General features: G+C 32.2%; 1 long non-coding RNA gene across 13 annotated transcripts; it reads right to left on the minus strand.

The window, feature by feature from the left end:
- Positions 1-888: 888 nt before the first annotated feature.
- LOC132630804 (uncharacterized) lies at positions 889-15661 on the minus strand. Of its 13 annotated transcripts, XR_009578698.1 has the most exons (12): positions 14987-15186; positions 14839-14888; positions 14466-14484; positions 14208-14363; positions 14000-14135; positions 12690-12746; positions 9843-11498; positions 8507-9761; positions 7286-7458; positions 6769-6812; positions 1359-1885; positions 889-1287 (listed from the first exon to the last, which is right to left on the minus strand). It is a non-coding gene; the product is annotated as an uncharacterized LOC132630804 (long non-coding RNA). The 13 variants fall into 13 exon arrangements; XR_009578695.1 differs by lacking the exon at positions 7286-7458; XR_009578699.1 differs by lacking the exon at positions 1359-1885.
- Between the last annotated feature and the right edge of the window lie 2085 nt (positions 15662-17746).

Here is a 17746-nt window from a genome sequence, read left to right on the forward strand (position 1 = left end):
ATATGTCCATTGTTCCGAGACAATATTTCAGACTTGTTATTTGACACTTCCAGACTTATGTGTATTTAGTGGCTCTTGTACTGTACTAGACTAGATTTTGGGGCATTTGTAGTATTATTCTGCACTTAGTGGTTATTTATATATATTGAGACCGCTTCGGTCATTCTGTTCTTATTGATATGCTTGGAATGAATGTTGGATAAGGGAAGGGTCGCCCACCAGGGGGGTTAGTGTGGGTGCCCGCTCGACTCACGAGTTAAAAATAATTTTTCATTTTATATACTTATCTTATTTATGACATGGTCAAGATACGAGATTCGATGAGCAATTTGATTATATTATTAAAATCTCGAATTTAAGATCATATATTCCAAAGTCTTCTACATCCTTCAGTTAAACAAAGAGTAGTTGTATTGAACACGATTTGATTGAGATTTGAAAAATAAATCATTGCCGTTCAACTAAAAAATGGTATTTTTCAAGTAGAAATTGTGTTTTGACATTAAAAAGAATTGAATTTTTTTGAGTGAAAATTCCGTTCAACTAAAAAATGGCATTTTCAAGTAAAAATTGTGTTTTGACATAAAAAAGAACTGAAATTTTTTGAGTGAAAATTACTAAATACTATTTTTCAAATTATATATCTTAAGTTTGAAGTTGAAACAATAAGTCGATTTATAAACAAACACTTATTTTAAAAAAATTATATTTTTTTAAAACTAGTTTCTAGGCACGTGCGTTGCACGGGTATGTCGAATTATGTAAATATATATCTAAAGTTAACCAACACTTGCGTCAAAATGTTCCTTTGGGATGTCGAGAAATAATGGAAGAAATATATGTTAAGGGGCTTGCAGAAGATTTGAAAAATTCCTTGATATGGAGCACTTTCCCTTAAATGTGCTTACGCGGAATGAATCCAGATTAATTGGGGTCCCAATACGGATATTGGACACCGGATGAGAAACCAGAAAATAATTAATCTTGAACAAGAACTAACTTTGTTTTTTTTTTTTTTTTTTTTTGCTAAAACAAAGGCTTATCAATAAAATGCGGGAAAGTAAAATGTGTTTATAGAGCTGAGATAGATCTAAACGATTCTATCTCTAAATTATCATTGTTTAAATATGAAAATATAAAATTAGTAGGAACATTCCAAAAACTAGTTTTCCTTCATTTTGCTCATCAGTGCCATGACTTCCATAGGTTGCCAGTGCATGTGTCACCTTGTTTCCTTCAAGATAGATGTGGCTAATTGGGGGGTTTCCCAGACCATGTAGGAGGAACCTGCAATCAGTAAGCATAAATTTGAAAGGCGATTGAATTGAATTTTTTGTAACTAGTTGTACGATCAATACCTGTGATCTACTTCCACTGTCAATGTTTGTAAATTCTTTGTGAATGCTAGTTCAAGCACCTTCAGTAAAGCATATAATTTTGTCTGTAGGGGGAATGTAATTGTAATAGTTTTTGCTGCAATTCCTTCCTTTCATGTTCCGTTGGTATCTCTGATGACACCGCCTGCCCTCCATTCTTATTTTCATAAAGAAAGGATTCATCCGTGTTTAATTTGAGCGAATCATAGGAGGGTTTTTCCCATTTAACCATAATGGTTGTTTTGGGGTCAGGTTTTTTGTGTAATTAATAGTTACCACCTTGGTAGAACTCAGTGGCCTGCCTGGTGATGGTAAAAGTAGAGGTAGTGTTGTGTTGTTGAAAGTATTGCAGTTTCTGTTTAACCAGATGTTCCAGAGTGCTACGGGCCGGGATGACAGGGATCTGACTCCATTAGTGGTACGAAGCGAGTTCTTGGATTGACATTGTTTCTCTAGCCATGGAAGTAATGTTGTATCCAGGATACCTAATTGGCTCCAAACTTGACTTCCTTTGGGACATTGAACGAAGATGTGTTAGGTGTTTCAGTGGTTTACAGTGGGGACATTGGTTGCTAAGCAGTACATTTATATGGGCAAGCTATTCAACACTGGGCACTTTATTCTTTATAATTAAACTAGCAAAGTATGCCCGTGCAATGTACGGGCCTAACATGATTAATTTACATTTTTTTTTGCGTGGACTGCCCTTCATTTGGGGTGATCTTTAATTTTTATGGCGGTTTTTAAGTTTTGTCCTTCACCTAATATCCCGAGATTGTGGGTTCAAACTCCAGCTCAATAATAAAAAAATCGCAAGGCAAATATTTGAATTCGCAAGGCAGAATTTTGCTTAAAAACTCTGCCTTAAGGCAATTTTGCCTATGCAAATTCTGCCTTAAGGCCAAAATCCTACCTTGCGAATCCAGACTCTACCTTGCGAATTTTTAAAAAAATTTGACTGAGCGAGGGTTCGAATTCGAAACCAAGAAATTTTTAGCGAAGGACAAAAGTTAAAGACCACCAATTTGAGGGGCAAAAATTAAAGACCACCCCAGCGAAGGTCAATCCTGCAAATTACCTGTTAATTTGGTTATTCACTTTAGCTAGCCTTTAAGGTTTGTATTTTATAGGGCAATTCGCAGGAATTTTGCATGAAGGTAAAATTCTGCCTTGCGAATCCAAACTTCTGTCTTGCGAAATTCCTTTTTTTTTTTTTTTTACTGAGCTTGAGTTCGAACCCAGAACCTCGGGGTATTAGGCGAAGGGCAAAAATTAAAGACCACTACTTTGAGGGGCAACAATTAAAGACCACCCAAAAAGAAGGGCAATCCGCGCAAAAAAATGTATTTTCTAAACAACTTTTAATAACATTCTAATTGTTATTATACTCCATCCAGTTTATTTTACTTGTCGTCTTTACTAAAAATAGATGATTCAAAATAATTGTCATTTTAGAAATTCAAGGTATAGTTAATTTCCACCTTTACTCTTACTCAATAAATGTGGAGAGAGATTAATGTTGTGAAAAATAAAGTAATATTTAATTAGATCAAAGAATAAATAAAGTTGATTTAGTCAAATTACCCTTTTAATTAATATTTCTTTAGGGCGGGCGAAAAAAAAACATGACACGTAAAACGGATTGAAGAAAGTATATAGCGACATATACAAAATGTATTTTACATATCATCACTTTAGTTATAATTACAAAATAGAGTTTAAAATTAAATATATCTTCTAACATTAACGTTAATGTAAGTAAATTTCATCCGTTTTAAACCTTTTTTTTTTTTTTGAAATCTCAAGAACATGTGATGGAAGTCTTTGAGATGAAAAGAGTTGGACTTTTTCCTTATTGTCATATCAATGTAAGTTGTTCATCAATGGGAAAAAGAAAATTTGTAAGAGTAGTTGGGAAACTTCATATCCAAGTTAATTCTCGTAATGTTTATATTTTAAGAAATGAATTTAGTTTGAGATTTTAAAAAATTACATTTAGGCTTCAAGATGTAACGCTAAAATGCATGGTTTCATTTTACATTTATGGTTTGCGTCATATGGAGTGAGGAAGGTTCATAAATATTATTCACTTCGTTTTAATTTGTTTGTCTTAGTATTATTTGGACCCTCAAAAATATTTTCTTTAACTATAATTTTTTTTCAAGTAGTTTTAAAATATTTTGAATTGTTAACTATTATGACTTATAGTACTTTTATATATTTTCTTAATATATAAAAAAAAATTGAAAAAAATTGAAAATTCTATTTCCAAAGTCAAATTGAACATTGGTTAATTTGACCCTCGTACTCCAAATAAGCCAAACAAATCGATACAAAGAGAATAATATAGGTTGGTGTTTAAGTATTTTCCTTTTGTTTATTATAGTAATAATTTTGAATTGTTGATAAAAAGAGGCCAATAATACTTACTCTCTGAGAAGGCAATGTGCTAATGCGGATTGAGGAAAAAGAAGAGGCAGACGTAAGGGTGTCGACATGCAAGGTTTAGAGTACAATTAGATTGCTTTTCTGTACATTCAGTTTTTGTATTGTTCGTCCTTCATAGCTGTGTTCGTCCCATCCACTGTCATTTCTATATAAGACTAGATGGTCTATGCCCGTGCTGCGCACGGGCCCAACACTTCAGATTATAGTGTATCTATGTATATGTAGTTGTGTTTAGATAATGATAATATATATATATATATATATATATATACTATGTTCAAAATACGATTAATATAACATTGTAGTTTGTGCTCCGTATCTAGAACTTTATTTTATTCGTGTTTGCTACGAAAATTTATTAATACTTTTTAAAAGAGAAGACTTGTTTAAAAAGAAACTATTTTCCTCTCTTTGAGATAAAACAATAGCAATTTTTAAGCATCAGTTGATACTTTCAATTTTAATTCGATTAATTTAACGTTGTAAAATACTTATTATTTTTTTATCAAATTTTGATTTAGATAATTCTAATTCAAATTATTAAATTAATTTTACATGTTTAAAACGAAACAAAGTAGAAAATGATTTTTTCCTTATTCTAAAGAGTCCATCATTATTGATTTAATTGTTTGATTTTCTAAGCATTTGTTTTTTTAACATTGTTTGTTTTATTAATATGGGATTCACATTTCTTTTTAATATTGCTTGATTCTATTAATATGGGGTCCACTTTTTTTTTCCCGTGAGTTTGGATGTGGTCAGTTCCACTTTTTTTCTTCCTTTTTTTTTTAAAGGGACAACGGACGATGAAGCATGGGTCTAAACCCATGCTTTATATAATTTCTTCTTTTTTTATTTTTATTTTTTATATTGCTTAGTGTCATTTAGTATGGGGCCCACTCTTTTGGACATTATTAGTTTGCATTATTTTTATGTATATATATATATACTATGTTCAAAACACGATTGATATAACATTGTAATTTGTGCTCCGTATCTAAAACTTTATTATATTAGTGTTTGCTAAGAATACAAAGTCTGCACTTTTTTTTTGACATTGTTTATTTTTTTAATATGGGATTCACTTTATATATATATATATATATTGCTTGATTTTGTCAATATGGGATACTATGTTCAAAACACGATTAATATAACATTGTAGTTTGTACTCCATATTTAAAACTTTATTATATTAGCGTTTGCTACAAATACGCATGGTGTTTAATATGGGACCCACAATTATTTTCACATTTATTAGAGTAAGGAAAAAATGAAAAAGTAATTAAATTCTATTTTATTTTAATATATAAGTATTTTAAGTATGTTACTGTACAATAATTTCATTTGCTCCCACTAATGGACATTATTGACTTAATGAGATACTTTGAAAATTACATGAATATTGTTTGATTTTTTAATATGGGGTGCACTTTTTTTTTGACATTGTTTTATTTTTTAATATGGGGTGCACTTTTATATATATATATATATATATACTATGTTCAAAACACGATTAATCTAACATTGTAGTTTGTACTCCGTATCTAAAACTTTATTATATTAGTGTTTACTACGAATACAAAGTCTTTTTTTACATTATTTTTTTTTAATATGGGGTTCAATTGTTTTTTTATATTGCTTGATTTTGTTAATATGGGGCCCACTTTTTTTACCGTAAGTTTGGAGATGGTGGGTTCCACTTTTTTTTTTATATATATTGCTTGATGTTGTTTAGTATGGGGTCAATATATATGGGGCCCACAATTTTTTTTTTTACAATTTTTTTTTATGGGCCTGTTTAATATGAGGCCCAATTTATTTATTTTTTATATATATACTATGTTCAAAACATGATTGATATAACATTATAATTTGTGCTCCGTATCTAAAACTTTATTATATTAGTGTTTGCTAAGAATACAAAGTCTGCACTTTTTTTTTTTGACATTGTTTATTTTTTTAATATGAGATTCATTTTTTTATATATATTGCTTGATTTTGTCAATATGAGATACTATGTTCAAAACACAATTAATATATAACATTCTAATTTGTGCTCCGTATTTAAAACTTTATTATATTAATGTTTGCTATGAATACGCATCGTGTTTAATATGGGGCCCACATTTTTTTTAACATTATTTGTTTTTTAAATATGAGATTCACTTTTTTTTCAATATTGCTTGATTTTGTTAATATGGGGTCCACTTTTTTTTTTCCCGTGAGTTTGAATGTGGTGGGTTCCACTTTTTTTTTTAATACTGGATGTTGTTGAATATGGGGCCCAGAGTGTTTTTTTTTTTTTACATTTTTTTTAGGGCCTGTTTAAAATATGGGGCCCAAATTTTTTTATTTTTTTTATGTTGGTGGGGGAGGGGAGGGGGGGTCCACACACGGATGACGAAAGAAGCACCAACCGGTGCTTCTAATATAGTAGACTAGATGGCCCGAGCCCGTGCAAAGTACGGGCGAATGTTGTTATATAAAAGTGGTTCGACTTTCGAAAGATACTTCCTTATTTGTTTAATAAGAGTTTAACCAACAAAAAGGAACCAGCACTATCAAGTTAAATATGTTTTATATAAAGATAATATGTTTCATATTGTGCGGAACAATGTTATACTATTACATTGCCAAGTTTGTTAGAAAGAGAAAAGCTGTGAAATTGTTGATGTTCTTCGTGTAAGGGACTACAATCTGGATTCAAGCAGCTGTAGTTGGCTATAGAAATTGCATTTGGGTGTTAATTGAAAAAGAGAAAAGAAAGCATAAGATATTTCAAAATTTGAAAGTTAATTCACACTGAGATCATTAAGTATTCCCTAGATGTTCTACCATTACTACCTCTGTTAAATTTTTTGCACATAGTAATAGGAGTGGAAAGCAGGATGTGCGGTTATAAATAACAGACTAAAGAAATCTCACAGGAAAGAGGACTCACTAAACTTCTCGCCCAATTCCAATCTTCTGTTTAAGAGCGCTAATCTGTTAAAAGAAAAACAAATTAATAAGTAATAACTATTGATGTAAAAAATTTCAAGGGCATAGTAGTGTGTAAAAGAATATGCAATGACCATAAACAGAATATCTTAACACAAAAGGAGATGTTAAGTTTTTCATATAGTGCTTTAACTCTAAGTAGCATCCTTTTTTTTTTTAATAAAACCAAGTAACTCTGATAGCTTCGTATAATATAAGGTAGAACAACACATCGGTAATGTACGATCTTCCATGAAGCAGCGATATGAAGGGTTAGGTGGGCCGGTCCCGGGCCGACCCAACCCAATTGATAGGCTTATCCTAAAGCACTAAAAAGAAAATTGTCTTTTCGCTCACTTCTCTCTTTATGCGCTTGAAAGAAAACACTTAAAACAACTAGTGTAGTAAATAGACTATTACACCACATTAATTGAGCCTTTCTCGTCCTCAATTCATCTACTTAAGTTAGATGTGCTTACATTCTAGTATGAGAATTAATTTAAGCTTTGAATGGAGATTTTGAAGTCCTGAACTCTCTCAATGTGTATAGTTCACTGATCAACAAAGCCTCCACAAAGAAAATCTCAATCTTTGGTAGGAAACTGTCACGATCTCCACACAACATCAAGTGGATGTAGTTTATTATAAGATGCTGTAAAGTTTTAAAACACTATAAGGTCAATACTCACCATTAAGTAACATCTTACATGATTAGAATATATTAATAAAATTTCAGCTTCTATAAAATAAATAGCTTTTGGAACTATAAGTTGGTAGAAGGAACCCATGGGTGCAAGTTGGCACAACTTTTGAGTCTTCACTGTTACCCATGCATTGAGCAGCAATCAATGAAACAACAAGCTATATTGAGAATTAGCTTATGCGCAATTCTTTGATCTAGTTTTTGTCAAATACTTCTCAGAAGTTGAATAACCAGGAACTTGCTCTAGCAAACTCAATGCTTCTAATGTATAACACAAGTTTTAAGCTTCCCTTTGGATATTTCTGACCTTTTCAATGTATTAAAGTCATAAAATTCCATCTATTTAATGAAGTAACATTCAGTTTACTACACCAAAATCTCAACAAAGGAAGGCAGTGGTAAAGCTTATGTAGTCAGCCTCAAACACACAAGCGGAAAAACAAATGCTTAAGCTAAGTCTCAGCTTAATTAGTAGCCTCTATATCATAACAAATTTAGTAATTAGACAATGGCTAAAAGCAACAAAAGAGCTAAGTCCATAATTTTTTTGTGTGTAATATAAGGAAGAAGCAGAAAAGAAACATATCATTATACCAACCGCCTAATTAATGATAAAAGATGTGCATTTTGATTTCTCGCTCTCTCTCTCTCTCACACATACACACACCAACTTCAAAATTCTTTATATTGCATCTAAGATTGGTGGGGGAAGCACTCACCTCATATGGTAGACCTGGCTTATCACTTTCAGTAAACTTAATTAAGGTGTAATATTACTACAAATTTAAATAGATTCTAGCTTTAAATTATTTAAGTCACTAAAATAAATTCTCTATTTTAAGCCAATTCAGAGTCCATATAAGAAATATGCCATATGAAATAACATACATGAATATGTTGTTATCCCCAACCCTCCTCTCCAAATAGAAGTAGAAGCAGAACGATAACACACTGTTATTTAACTACATAATATATTAGCTGACACAGGAGAGTTTACCTCTATGGGCACAAATGAGAACTCGAGATCCTTCACCTGCTCTTTTTCTTCTCTCATCTATAAGATATGGTAAGATTCTCCTTCAATTACGCTTATGAGACCAACCCTACTGATTACAGTGGAGGCGTAAAGTGAAAAGTGAAGCCAACATAATGTAGTGATTCAAGAATTTGAAGCACCTGATAAGATATAAGAATAGCTCCATAGAAAAAAACTCACAATCTCTGATCTTCACTAACGCGTTAAATCTTCCAGCCCCTTAGAAAAGAACTAAAATCAGCAGGACCTCAATGAAAGTAGGACCATCTATAGTAACAAAGCACTTCCATGTTTGACAATCGATATACTTGGACAAACCTTCTTTTGTGAGTTCGTCAACATCTAAATTGATGCTACCAATTTTTTTTTAATCCTTTTATCTTAAACTTTCATATCGTTTGTGCCTCATGTTTCATTCTCTAAGCAGTCATTAGTTTTAGCAAATGGAGGTCCTTGCAAATAAGAGTGGCTCACCTCAATAATGTTTTGATTGTTAATCAACTAAGCAACAAAATATTACCTGATTTGAATAAACTAAATAATTAAAATAACAAAGAGAAAACAACCAAACCAATCAAGGAAGCTCAAAACCAATTATAGAGACAAAGTTTATGATATAAGATGACTCTCCAAACACCAAGTTCAATAAAGAGCACATGCTACTATTCTACTATAATATCACATTCGTCAAACTCAATGTTCAAAGTTATCAAATACAATAATGAACACATGGTACCATTTCTTTGTAATATCACATTCCTCAAGCTCAATGTTTTAATGCTAATTCTACTAAGAAACAAAGCTCAGTTCAGGGAAAAAAAGTAGAAACAATATAAGATCATCAATGGGAGTGCAAACAACACATAAATGACACAAACTCTATGGCAATTTCATATCCCAAAAAATGCACGTGTTGTGTATGCATCTATTTTCAAAAACAAAGATATCAATATGGACATGCATGTACACAATTCATCTAGAAGATATCCAAAAGAACATGAAAAACCAAATAAAAACAGTTCAGCAACTTTTTCTTTTAAAAAAAAAAAAGAGAGAGAAAACTTTGCAGAGCTCATAAATACAGCATATGTCAAGTAGAAGCTGGAACCAAAATGGAGAAACCTGATTTGAAAGTAGGAAAGTGAATGAAAATCCAGCTAGTCACTTCCAGCGAATTACCGTAATCGTATTACCTACTTCGGCTTACGGATTTGCACTGTTCAATAAGGAGTCATGTGAATGATTAAAACAAAAAGAAAGGGAAAATTAGAGTATAGTAAAAAAAACAACAACTCACCAGAAGAGGAAAACAAGAATGAAAACACCAGCCACCCATCATCATCTCCGACAATTAAAAACATTGTTGAGCGTACTTGAGAAACAAAGTAAAAATGAAGTGAAGATGTTAAAGATTATATCTATATAGAGAAAAAATAGAGAAAAATGACTGAAGCACTAAAACTCAAAATATATCAAGTAAAATAGTGATATTACAAACCCAGAGATTCACACAAATCTATTGCTTTTAGCTTCCATTGTTGTTTGATAGAAAGTACACAGAAGAAGAAGCAAGACATAAATCGGTTATGAAGGAAGGTGGAAGCCAGTTGCATCTCACACTAAAACACGTGTTACCAAGAGAAATTAAAAGAGCTGCAATTGTGGAATACCCTAGATGTTCAAAAGACAGGTGTGCACTTACCGTAATACCCTTGGTGTGGATGACAAAACTAATGGATACCCATGTATCGACGAATTCAGCTAAATCTATATTAACCACAACAAAGCTTACTATTTGCAATTTTTTATGAATGATAACAGACTCTTTGCTTTTACATTTAACTCGATTGCTTTGTATAGTTTTTTTTTGTGACAACAAAGCCATCTTCTTTAGCAATCAATTAATAAGTGAGCTTCTCTAATTTCAAGATTTACCTACTGATTGTTGTTAGTAGCTCATCGTGGCCTCTTTTTCTCACACAACTCAACAATTTCGAGTTTAATTCCTCTTATCAGATGATAGGAAGTAAGGGACACGGAGAAATAGGAAAGATAAAGTATGTTCAAGTGTAATAGAGTTGTACCTTCGATAATTTTGCCCCTGCAAGATGAGTGCTAGTAATAACCACAAAAGTAAGACCAATGGCATGAAATCCACACATGCCTTGTATTAGCTATAATATCATGACCTATTTACCTTACCAATAGAAATACATCCAATTGGACTAACATGTAAACTGCAGAATTCTAACTTCTGCTACATGTCTTCTATAAGTATTTCTACATTTGTATAAATTTTATGGAAAAAATTCACCCAAATTCAATTTCCTTTGCACAAAATTACCATTATCAAGTAGTATAACCCTTCCAAACTAAATCAAAATTCAAAATCAAATTCTTAAATTCTTAGAAGAAAAGTACCAATTTTCTACATGTCAAACAAAAAGAAATGCAACAATTGAATACGGAAAAGCCTAGAGTCCCCCTAAGAAAGTAAAAACAGAACTGAAGAGTAATATAAAGTAACCTTCAGTTATCTTCATACAGATAAAGTAATATGACATAGCAGAAGCGTTCTGAAAAAGTAATATTCCTTTTTTTCACCGATTGAGAGAATAAGTTCAACTTTCAACTACCTCATTATTTCCAGTCATTAAATAAAGTAACTAACTAAATCTCCAAGTAATGAGACCAAAGTAGAACTTCTGATCTAATATGATCTAAAAAATAGAATTTGTATTCTAGTTCAAAAGGGACAAACTCAATTTGTTGTATTTGTTGTATCTATTGTTCTTTATTTGTTTTAAGAACAATTTCTGCTAGTTTGTTACCTTGTAGAATATTCTTGTCTATTTCCTTGTGTTAAATCTTTATAGTCGTCGTTCTTTTCCTCATTGCTTTCTAGTGTATCCTCCAAGCATACACCGTAAGGAAGGGGCGCTGATCCATCGATCTGCACATGTAACAAAGCAAGATACATTTGTTTCAGTCTTAGCAGTAAAATGATAAGTCAAAACTCTTCTTCCACCATACTACCATCTTATCGAACATAATAAATTATAACCAGAAGTGCAACCACAAGAGACTATTGTATTATGTCTACAAGATTTCTGTCAAATGATTACAACTTACATATCAAGATAATATACCTTTAGAACAAATAGTGTAATGGAAATGTCATTTTCTAATGCAATCACCTTAGTGCTATCATCATGCTGGGAAAAAAATTCCAGAATCAGAATCCAGCAAGATCTTCACTCAGTTTCCTTGTTATCGTCGATTCAACACGACTCATTTCAAAGAAACATGATTCTTTCTGACCACATATAGTTGTCAAGAGCATTTGCCCATGTTTTACTATCAGGCTCAGCCTCATAATCCATATTAGCTAAGTCAACAATGAAATACTCATATAGGAGGATTAGTTTGAATTGCTTAAATACATTATCTCCAATCTTTTTATTTAATGTGTATCAAATTAACGGTCAGTAATCATGTATCTACGTTTCTTCTGAAGTCTGAAAAGTAGTCCATTCCTTAGCTAATTCATGTAGTTAGTTTTCGGAAATGTAAAAAGTATTGATCAACTTTTCCTTCATTTTGCCCCCCTGTTGTGCTCTATGCTTCCAAGACCACAACCATAACTGAACACATAGTCACTACAACTTCAGATTGTTCGTCCGAGTCAGTGTTTTTTCTTTCCCTTTGCAATAAAAGAATAAGCTTCAAAAGCTTTTGAAAAACGATTCCGATGTAACCCTACAGGGTTCTATCAAGAAACTTATATGTATTTAATAACGGTTAAATAAATGTTATAACTCATTAACAGGACTCCAGGACCAAAAAATAGATCTCCATTAACAGTGATTTCATTCATAGCAGATTAGAGGATTTCCCATAAACGAAGATGATTATCAAAAAGATATTCTCAAACACGAACCACCATATTTTCTGCTTTATTGATTGGGTTTTATAAAACTACATCAAACAATATCCACCTACACAATCATAAATGGCATGGACCTGTAGTACTATAAATAAAAAAATCTAGTATGCACACAAGTCAGCTACCAGTAAGCTCTTTGTGTGGTTTTTAGTTATAGTTCAGATGCTTTGATCAACTGGAAGCAGAAAATAATCTAACCTCTGCTGCTACTTTCTTGCATCTAGCAAATCTACCTTAACTCCGGCAATTGACAACCTATTCAAAAAATAAGGAAAAAAAGAATCAATCATATAAAATGACAATATGCATAAAAAAAAAAAACACTAATTAATGAAAAATACAATAGAAGGAAAAAGAGAAATTGTTTCAATTTTCTTTTCCAACACTGTTTCAGAGTTCATAATGGCCAGGTTTAGTAGTATGTTTTACTAATGTTTTGAACTTACTAAACTGTGAAAATAGATCCAATGTTTCCCTGTACAAATAACTTAATTGATTTATGTAAGATAAATTATTAAGCTTGCAAATAAGATTCATAAGTTTAACTTCACATGAGTTACAGACATTGAAAAAGGTAGTCGGAATACTATTTAGCTTCTACAACTTACTACTAACTAATAATACCCGGTGAGAATACAGAGGCACAATTAAAGTAGGTTAGAGACCATAAAATTTCAGTGACTGAGAGATTTACCATTGGTGAGATGTTTCTTTATTGTATTCCAAATCAGTGTTGTTAAGGTACTCCGTAGAATTACTCCGCATAAACTATATCTTCACCAGAAATCTCATATATGCCCCAATTATCATCATCACACTAACTTAAAATCCTGATTTTCTTTCACTCTCATCCTTTATCCTTTCCAACATAAATATAGCTTAAATGGTCATAAAGTCATGAGCTTCTACCAGAAAAGATAAAGTGATATTATCCTTTCTATCCCAAAATATAAAGGAAACATAAACATAAACCAATTAATGAAATGACCAGCGAAACGCTAAATAGAGATTAGTAAGTGTTATTTTTCTTTAGCGTAGAACAACTCCTTCACCAAATTCCAATCAAAATAAAAGCTGAACAGATGGATATAAAGGGCAAACAGGTCACTCATTCTGTCTCCACAACCTGAATCATAAGAGCAGTCAACTTCTTTGTAATATAACAAGATTTCAACTTTACTCTCAAAGGTAATAAAAATCTTGCAATAACAGAGAACCTTACCCTGTGAAAATCATATTAATCTTTTGTTTTACTATTCATTCAATTAGTTTCACCCAATCATAACCAGGTAGAGAAATAGCTAGATTTACACCAACAACTATAGAAAAGCTAATCCTAGAAGCTTAATACAATGAGGAAATGACGATCATTGTGTATATTTTGAAAAATCAGTTGAAAAGTATGAGAGTTCTGCAAACTCTACAGGCCATAATCCTAATGAGCATATAAGCTATTAAAAACAAAAACTCTTACAAACATAAATGGAGAATGGAGATAACATCTCTACCTCAGCCTTGTTGCAGTATCATAGATATCGTCAATGTATTCCACCACCGCAAGTGAGTTCTTTTTATCAGAACTGTCTGTGTCAACAAATCAACAATTGACAAATGTTCAACATCTTCCATCTCTATCTCCTCATCCTGAATGACATATTAAACATCAATGGGAAATCCATAACAACATTAATAAAGATATAGATCATATCAGTTTACCATTGTGTCAATTTCCTCCATCATTGCTTCTGTATGTTGCACAAACATTGGCACGGTAGAATAACCAGTGGCCTTGTAATCTTCAGCATCAATAATAATGCAGTCTTCTGATTCATTTCTGTTTGGTGCCACTGGGACTGGCGACGGCTTTGTTACCTATGGAAATACATTGTCAACAGCAGCTCATGAGTAATAAAATAAACCAAGAGGGGATTGAAAAGGTATCTCGACTGCTGGTTGTTGTTGTTGTTTGCTTACGATATGTGCAGCTAACTTCCTGAAATGTCAATAACCCCACATACAATTATTAACTGAGATCAGATATAAAGGAATTTCAGGATAAGTAGTACTCCCTCCGTCCCAAAATACTTGTCATATTTTGCTTTTCGAGAGTCAATGTGACTAATTTTCAAGCTAAATAGGATTAGATTAATTTAATGTTTTAAAAATAATATTTGGATATTCGGAAACTACAAAGGTACTATGAGTTGCAATTCTTTTCATATCAAATGAAAAAAGTACTATCATAAAATGTTGGTGAAAATTTATGTAGCTTGACTCTCAATAAGCGGAAAGTGACAAGTACTTTAGGACGGAGGGAGTATAATGCAACCAAGAATTAGAGTCAAACCTTGTGATTGGGCGATGGGAGGGATCTTGTTAACAGCATTAGGTTTATTACTATAAAGAAATAGAAAAAAAGAAATCAAAACAGGTTGTAAAAATTCAAGATTAAAACTAAAAATGAAATTGAGTTTTAGGGTTTAAGAAGTGTTTACTCAGTAATGACATTTCTCTTGTTGACAACACAGGGTACTAATGGAGGAGCTCCTGTTACATTCTTATTGATTGCACTTAGTGCTCTCTTATTTTGCCCCAATTTTCCTCCAACACCAGGCCTTAATAGCCTTAATAACATAACGATTTGTCTTAACAAACTAAAAGGTCACTGAACGAAAACTAAAAAGGACGGAGAAGAACTCACCGGAGAAAGAGAAAAGAGAAACAGAGATGAGCAGAAGAAGAGCTCAAGAAGATAGTAAGAATGTGCTAGAAGAAGCCAGATTTCCAAGTGGGTCTGTGCCATTAACACGTGGAACCTAATGAAGACACAAAGGAGGGTTTATAATTTGCCCTCATCTTTGATTTATTTACATGAATGCCCTTCGTCGTACCTCAGCCTTCACTTATTAATAGTAGAAAAGATAATAATTAAATAAAGAAAGTATTTGAGTTTATTGAGACCGGGGTGCTTCCGGATCCAGCTATGATTAAGATCCGGAGATATAAGATCTGGAGAGTTGGTTGCAGTTGACAGGGAGTCCTGGTAGATAGTATAGGCATCTTTGCTTTGAAAGCTTCCTTCTTCATTTGAAGTCCAGTAGAGAAGGTCTTCATTTACAGTAATGTAGGTGTTTTGGATCGTATTAGTGATTGTTGTAGACAAGTACCAATTATTGTCCTTCAGAGTGTTCTTGACTTTAAGGTTTATATAGTTTTTATTAATAGGACCAGCAATTTGTTCTCTAATAGTTTTATTTTTGGGGAGCCATTTGTCATACCAGAAGTTCATGTGTTCCCCTATACCAATTAGGACCGGGCATAAATACCGAAAATCAAAAAATCAAACCGAACCGAAACTTCAACAAACCGAACCGATCCGTACTAGTTTGGTTCAGTGTTTGGTGTCCACCGTAAAAAAAACGAAACTGAAATAGCTGAATCGAAGTTTGATAAAACCGAACCGAAAAACCGAACGCGCACCGAAATTTAATACATTACCCCAAAAAAAATTAAAATAGTCCAGGCCCATTAAGTTTAAAGTAAAAAAAAAAAACCCAATTGTAATAAGTCCTCTTTTGCATTTGTATCCCTAATTTTCCACTTCAATTGAGAAAATCAAATATCCTTAACAAAGAAAGGTAACTAGGACGTGTTTTTAGGATTAATGTATGTCCTTTATGTGTTTTCTTAATTATTCTTACGGTATGTATATAACACCTAGTAATCCTATATCATGATTATAGTTTTCTTTTCTTGTGTATCCTGTTTGTTTGATTTTGATTTTGATTTCAATTTATCAGTTTTATGTTTTATTGCTTTTGAGAATATGAATTAGTGTCAATGGAATCGCTTCTAATATTATATCAAAAAAACCGAAACCGAACCGAACCGAACTTTAAAAAACCGAAACCGAAAGAACCGAATCGAACTAGTTTGGTTCAGTGTTCGGTTGTCCACCTTCAAAAAACCGAATCCGAAATAGCCAAATTGAAGTTTGATAAAACCGAACCGAAAAATTGAACGCCCACCCCTAGTACCAATGCTACAAGCACAAACTTTCAAGACCATGTATCATTCAGTTTTAGCAAAAAGAATAACAAAGAAAAATAGTTACATGTATCTACATTAGAATTAGTTACGAACTTCGTCACTAATCCCTCGCTAAATTGCTCGTAGTTAACCGATTTTTTGACAATCCATCGCTAAATACGATTAGCAACGATTTTTTTTTAGCTGCCGAATTTATCTTTCGCTAATTTCTGTTTTTTTAGTAGTGATGTCAATATCAATTTATAATTAGAAAAAACATAGTTACTTAAACAAACAACGTAAGTCTAATTGAACATTTGTGAGTATGAGTTTCCATACTTTTTCCTCGTCATAAATATTGTACTTTTTTATACATCAACATCAAGATGAAATTTAACCACCCGTCCATCCATGTTCGCTACTACTACTATTTATTTTGGTAGAAAATGATCTTTTTTATTGATGACCAGTTTAACTGTACATTTCCATCACACAACTGCGAAGTTGAAGGTGAGGTGTTACTTATACTCCCTCTCTTTCATTTACTTGGCGGTTGTTTGACTTGTCACTCCCTTAATTAGGAAACTATTTATTAGAGATTTTTTTTACTAAAAAAAATATTATTATTAATTGTGCTTTGAAAATCTAAGTTTTGACTAGCATTACTATATATAATTACTTAATATAAGGGTGATGTTGGAAGAAAACAATAGATTTCTCTTGATTACTAAAATGACTAAGTAAAAGTAAAAAAATTGTTTTTAGTATAAAGGCCAAGTAAAATGAAACGGAGAGAGTAGTTTTAAGTCGTAGGCATCCAACAAACAAAATTCTCCCTAGCTAGATTACTGTGGTTGATTTGCAGCTTGTTATATTTCCAATTAATTCCAATGACACACACTTTCTAAAGAAGTGCGATAATATGCTAATAATGATTTCTCCCTTAAGAAAATTCTCTGTACTGTTTCTTTGTAGTGGTATTATGCCTGTGATAATTTCGTGCGGTATGAAATCTCCAAAATTCTTTTGTCTGATCATTCTTTTTAAATTGAATAGTTGTGACTATTAGTGATTGAACATGAAGTAATTTTTTATGTGAATAATCAATGCGGATCATACGCTTGTTTGTGAGATTGGATATCGTTCCGACCTGTGAATACGAACAATAATCAACGGTTAAGTCCAGGGAGAAAGAGATATTTCTTACTATGGTTTTCTACTTTGAC

The sequence above is a fragment of the Lycium barbarum genome, chromosome 3 (genome assembly GCF_019175385.1).
Source record: "Lycium barbarum isolate Lr01 chromosome 3, ASM1917538v2, whole genome shotgun sequence".
NCBI classification, from domain to species: Eukaryota; Viridiplantae; Streptophyta; class Magnoliopsida; order Solanales; family Solanaceae; genus Lycium; species Lycium barbarum.